We start from the raw sequence: 7,143 nt of genomic DNA on the forward strand, positions 1-7,143 counted from the left end.
TTTTAGCAAGAACAGAGGCAGGGAGAACAATGAGAAGGCTGCTGCAGTGGCCCAGGTAAAAGATGATGGTGGTGCCCTGGACTTGGGTGGCAAAAGAGGTGAGTGATTACAGAGCTATGTTCAAGGTAGAATCAATGGAATTGATCATTGGTTGGACAGAGTGGAAGATGAGGAAGATGGATTTGAGGATGATTTCTAGGTTTCTGGCTACGACAACTGGTTGAATGGTGTGTCGTTTACTGAGATAGTTTGGTTAGGATGGAGGGTAAGCAAAATGATGGCTTTAGTTTTGAATATTATAGCAAACACTGCTAGTTGCCTGCCCAGTAATCATATTACCTCCTCCTTTCTAAGAGAATCCTAAATTTGTTCAGGAATCTACTCCTCTATACATACCTTTGCTTCAGAGCAGCCAGCCCCTCCACTGTCTTCAAGGAATGCATTTCATTTTATTATTCTTTTTATTGAAATATAGTTGATTTACAATGTTGTATTAGTTTCAGGTGTACAGCAAAGTGATTCAGTTATACATATATATCTGTCTATTCTTTTTCAGCTTCTTTCCCCTTATAGATTATTACAAAATATTCCTCGTGCTATACAGTAAGTCCTTGTTGGTTATCTATTTTATATATAGTAGAGTGTATATGTTAATCCCAAACTCCTAATTTATCCCTCCGCCCTCCCCCTGCAAAGGAATGCATTTTAAATAAGCTAAGACAATCATGGCTGTCAGTATTTGTTTCAGGCATGCAAATGTGATACAATTCTGTCCAATGGGATGAAGGGAAGGCTGCCCAGTGTTTCCAGAAAAGGTTTTATCTTAAAAGGAGAGTATACTCCTGAATGCTTGTTGTTTGAAGCCACAGAAATTTTAGAGGTTGTTATAGTAGCGTAATCTAGCCAAAGCCCGGCTGACACAAATAACTGAAACTGCTGCAGCCCTCTTATGAGGCATTAACCACCAAGAGAGTTTGCCTGAGACAGAACCAAGCTGACATGCAGAGATTAGCAAAGCAAATGATGGAAAGAACTTGAATTCTTAAGATATCTTTGAGCTATTGACTTAACCAAGCCTGGAGTTACTTTTCCTCTGAATCTCTTATTGCATTAGATAACAAATTTCATAGAGTTTCAACCAGTTAAATTGGGTATTTCTGTTACTTGAAGTCAAAATATCTTGGCTAAAATAGACTAATAGCCTGAAAAAGGAATGAAATCCTAACACATGCTACAGCAGAGGGGAAGACAGAGGGCAGTGGGGAGTGATTATTCCTCTAACGGAGAGTGATTTAACACCACCACTGGCTATGTGACAGATAAGCTAATTTGCCCAAATCACCAAGCTTGGGTTTTTCCACGCACATTCATTTGGTTGCTTGCACATGACAACAGCAGCATTTGTTGGTTATGGGATTCAAAGGCCTGCGCATTGCAGTTACTAAGAGAACACAAACAGCTCAAGGCGGGACCTGACAGCCAGTTCAGCACCTTTCACCTCATCAATGACCACAAGGCAGAGGAGTCCAAAGGATGATTTCTTTCAGCCCATGGCTGCCACGAAGGCTCGATGTGGTATTGGATCAGACTAAGTGCACATCGTTTACTTAAACTGCTGGTATTCCTTCCATCTCAGATCTGTGGAAGCCACTGAATGTGATGGAAATGTGGTCTTAACAGCTAAAACAGCGGTCTGGAGCCTGTGGCTGGCTGGTTTTATTTTGAGGATTAAAGGGGATCTCCATCAAGCCTCTTTCTTTTATTCTGAACCTCAGTTTCCCAAATATAGGAAGGAGAATTCACAGCAGCTTGAGGGAGTGGCAAAAATCTGGGCTTCCTGCTCAGACACGCCAGGATTTGAGTCAGCTTCAGCACCATCTAGTTATATGACCTTCGGTAAGTTACTTAACTCTTTGAGACTTGGTTTTTCCATCTATAATATTGGAATAATAAGAAATACCTATTTATGTAATTACTTCATTCATTCAATAGACATTTATTATTGGGTGTCTCCTACGTACGAGGCAGTGCCCTAGATCTGAGTCCACAAAAGTGAGTGAAGTAGACATAGCTCCTGTTCTCATGGAGCTTATGCTCTGTTGTGAGAAATAAATAACAGACACAAAGCACTTAGTGCTGTGCCACTGTGCCTGGCTTTCAACAAGCACTCGGTAAATGTTTTGAGTTGACCAGAAATGTAATTATTGAAATTCAGTACCATTTTGATGTGCATGACCTCCTTTCTCATGCTCCCTCTCCTATCTCAGGGCCTTTGCACATGATATTCTCTGTCTGGGTTGTTCTTTCCTCAGCTGTTCACATGCTCCCTCTCTCACTTCATTCATATCTATATTCAAATCTCGCCTTCTCAGAGAGGCCATTCCTAATCACTTATTAAAACAGCCCTCCACTCCTACCACATTCTACCCACAGGATCCTTTCAAAGGATCTATCTTGCTTTAAACCCATTCTTGATGGGTTTGAAAATCCTCTGTTAGTGATAAATTCCTCTTAGATTCAGGGCAAATTTTTGTACTAAAGTCTCTACAATGTAATAATATCATAGAATTACATTTCAATATAATCATATTTCTAAAGATAGGTTTCAAAACACTTTAAATAACATAAGAGTGACCGGGACTTCCCTGGTGGTGCAGTGGTTAAGAATCCGCCTGCCAATGCAGTGAACACGGGTTCAAGCCCTGGTCTGGGGGGATCCCACGTGCCGCCGGGCGGCTGAGCTCTTGCGCCACAACTACTGAAGCCCACGTGACTGGAGCCCATGCTCCGCAACAAGGAGGGGCCACCGCAATGAGGCCCACTCACTGCAATGAAGAGTGGCCCCCCACTCGCCACAACTGGAGAAAGCCCATGCACAGCAATGAAGACCCAATGCAGCCAAAAATAAATAAATAAATAAATTTTTTAAAAAGTAAGAATGACCAATAAGCATATGAAAAGATGCCCGGCATCCCTAGTCATCAGGAAAGTTTTTTTATTTTTTTAAATTTTTATTTATTTTTGGCTGCATTGGGTCTTCATTGCTGCACGCGGGCTTTCTCTAGTTGCAGCGAGCGGGGGCTACTCTTCGTTGCGGTTGCTCGGGCTTCTCATTGCGGTGGCTTCTCTTGTTGCGGAGCTCAGGCTCTAGGCGTGGGCTTCAGTCGTTGTGGCACGTGGGCTCAGTAGCTGTGGCTCACGGACTTAGCTGCTCTGCGGCATGTGGGATCTTCCCAGACCAGGGCTCGAACCCACGTCCCCTGCGTTGGCAGACGGATTCTTAACCACTGCACCACCAGGGAAGTCCCAGGTAAGTTTTTCAAACACTGATTCTATTAAGTGTTGGCAAGAACAGCTAGAATTCTCATACACTGCTGATGGGAATGCAAAATGGCACAGCAACTTTGGAAAACACTTCAGCAGTTTCTTGCATAAACTATACACTTATAACCCAGCCAACCCACTCCTAGGTATTTACCCAAGAGAACTGAAAACATATATACATATAAAGACATATATGAATGTTCATAGCAGCATTATTCATAATTCATAAATTCATAAAAACTGGTAACAACCTAAATGTCTATCAACTGATGAATGGACAAATAAAATATCATATAGCCATACAAGGGAATACTACTCAGCAATAAAAAGGAACAAACTACTGATTCATGCTGCAACATGGATGAAACTCAAAAGCATTATTCTGAGTGAAAGAAGCCAGACTCAAAAAGCTACACACTTGTTCCAAGTATCTGACCTTCCAAAATCAGATGAGTAGTTATCTGGGGCAGGGAGGAGGGGAGAGGGTTGACTACAAATTGGCACAAGGGAATTTTGGGGGGATGCTGGAAGTATCTTGATTGTAGTGGTGATTACACAACTGTATACAATAGCTAAAACCATCAAAATGTACAGTTAAGATGGGTGAATTTTATTGTATGCAAATTATGCCTTAATAAAGCTGTTATAAAATTTTAAAACATATATATGCATAGAAAATGATTCCATACTTATCTCTTGTGGTGGGATTTGGGTGCTTTTTATTTTCTTCTCTTTCCTTATCTAAATTTTGTAAAATTTCCACAATGGAGTATTTGTGTAGAGAGAGAAAAACACCAACAATAAAATGCCAGAAACATAAATAATTGGCTTGTTCAACAAGAAGTCTATTGCTGATTCCACATTGTTTGCTTGCAGTGAAGCCCATTTGGGTCACCTCCTTCTCATCTATCTTTCCTCAGTGGCACTTCTGAGGGGTGAGCTGAGGAAACAGATGCAAAAAGGTACACAGCTTAATAGCAATGCTTTGTCCATCCAGCTCTCAGTTTGGCTGTCACCTGGATTTTTGGATGAATACACAGAAGACTAATGATAGGGGGGCTGTCATCCTAGTGGCCAACTCTGTCCTCCATTCCAACCTAAGTCAACTCATGTGTCCTCCAGGCCCCAAGAGAAAGTCCTCGGCAGAGGGCTGGGCAGATTATGGTTTTCGGGGTCCAGGCCGGGCATCTGCCTCCAGCTCACATTGGTCTGTGGAGTGCTGCATGGTCTTGGTCAAGTCAAGAGGCCATTCCTCAGTGCAGACCCACGATTAGAATGATCGCTCATGCTGCAAACGGCAGGACAGGACGCGGAGTCCCTTCAAGAGCTTCGCTGGGGTAGGGTCGCTCAGGGTCAACAGGCCTCTGGCCCTTTTCCCCTATCACACATCCAATTCATTTCCAAACGTGCTGCCTATGAAAGGGCAGTCACCTTAGGCGACCCAACCAGCTTGTAGGCAAAGGATGGCACATGGGGTGAAATCCATATTGCTTGCCCTTGTGTGCCTTGGGGTAACCGGGCAAGGCCCCTGACAGGGCCCAGGTGTTTGTTGGGTCACAGGATTCCAGCCAGAATAATAAACCTACACTTATAAAAATACCTTCGTAAAATATGACCTCATGGAGGGAGCATACAATTTTCTAGCTACTCTAGTCAAGAAGTAAAGCCCAACAGAAGCTCAGAGCAGATGGGGTGGGCACAGGGGAATGAGACAAATCATAGCTTTCCTTGAGCCTCGGCTTCATCACCCATAAATGCCGAGATGGGAAAGATCCTGGGTCCCAACCTGCGGCATCTGTCCTCAGGGCTCACACACACCCTATCTTCAGGAGCTACTTCCAATATCTTGAAACTCCACACATTATTCACAATAGTCAAAATGAGGAAGCAACCCAAATGTCCATCGATGGATGAATGGATGACCGGCATATACATATAATGGAATATTATCCAGCCTTTGAGAGGAAGGAAATTATGCACCTACTACAATACGGATGAACCTTGAAGACATTACGCTAAGTGAAACAAGCCGATCACAAAAGAACAAATCCTGTATGATTTCACCTGCATGAAGTACCTAGGGTAATCACATTCACTGAGACAAAGTAGAATGGTGGTTACCAGGGGCAGGGAGGAATGGGGAGTTATTTAATGGGTACAGAATTGCAGTTTGGGAAACTGCAGTTTCCAGTTTCTGGAAATGGATAGTGGTGATGGTTACACAGCAATGCAAAGGCACTTAACGCCACTGAACTGTACACTTAAAAATGGTCACATGGTAACTTTTATGTTGTATATATTTTGCCACATACACAAAAAACCAGACATTCCACAGGAACCCACAAGGCCTCACCCCTCATGAAAGCATCGTCATGCCTGATTCAAATCAAATCTGAACCAGCAGGCATAGCCTTTGAAAGATTTTTTTAAAAGAAATAACAGTAACAGCAAATATATGAATTATGGCCTAGTGCAGGTTTTTTTTGTTTTTTGTTTTGGCAGGCCCAATCTTTCAAAGCATGGCATCTTTGGGGGGAAGTAAAACAAAGGGGCCTTGATAGAAGTTTGGCTTGGGTGAGTGCCCTGGTCTCCCCCCAGCTGTAAAGGCTGTGATTTTGTGGTTGGGGAGACCATGCTAAGGGAGAAACACACACCGGAGGAGAGACCAGACAGTGTCTCCCAACAGATTCCCCCCTGCCACAGGGACAAGCATTTGGGTTTAAGAGGGCCCTTTCTCTGGTCTATTTTTAGAGCCTGGAGTCAGAGTTCTTTACAGCAAGCAGCCAGGAATCCTCTGGCCTATGTGACACAGAACACTGATACAGCACCAGAAATGGGGCCCACACACGCACTACCTAATGAGGGACAGGATGGCACACCCTTTCCTAAGACCCACATCCATCACTCCCAGACACCTTGACCAGGGCGGGGTCATGATGGATCTTGGCAGCCTGCTCAGTATATGGGTCATAGAGAGCATACACAGAACAGCTCAGGCCAGATAGTACAAGAGTAAATACAATAGACTCTCATTTCCCAGACCAGGAGCTTGAGGGTGGGGATTCTGGATCTGTGAGCATTCTGGTTCACCATCAGGCAAAAAGTCTTTGTGGGAATTTCTGGCTCTCCTCCCCAATCCACCTTCCTTGAAAAGAAGGAAGGGGCGTGGGAAGAAACCAGAAGACAAATTCTAACCCAAACCCTGCCCCTCTGTGGCTCACATGGTCCCTTTGAGCCTCAGTTACTTTGTAAAACAGCAACATCTCCTTCAGCCTCATTTGTATGGATCAGATGAGACAGTGTCTGGCGACATGCTTGGAGAACACACTGTACAGTGGCTTAGGAATTTTCTTCTGCCCCTACATCTAGTACTTAGAATGGAGTAAACAGGGTTAAGACTTAAGTCATCGTGTGTCGATTAAGGAGACTACTGGAGCCTCAGAGTCACATTCTCTGCCCTGGAAATGTTTCTTTTTTATTCACTAAAATTCTGGCAGCAGTGCATTTTCTATAGAGATGAGGGGGAAATACCCAGTTAACTGCAGATTACTGGAGCCATGCAAGGATCACAAGGTGATCCCAATTCCTCCCACCTCCTGGAGAGAAGCCTCTCTCTTCAAGGTGATGCAGATATGCTGGGTGAGAGCCAGAGCAAACAAGGGATGGTGCCCATCCCTTTTTAGGGCACACAAGTTATCCATGCCAGGGAGAGGTTTAGTGTTTGTCATCCCAGAGGCCCCAGAAGACACCATAGCTTTGGTTGGCCAACTTCTCCCCTGCAATCCCCTGGAAGGAGCAGGGGGAAAGGCCTTGGGGAAG

Source organism: Grampus griseus (assembly GCF_964374135.1).
Source record: "Grampus griseus genome assembly, chromosome: 16".
Classification (NCBI taxonomy): domain Eukaryota; kingdom Metazoa; phylum Chordata; class Mammalia; order Artiodactyla; family Delphinidae; genus Grampus; species Grampus griseus.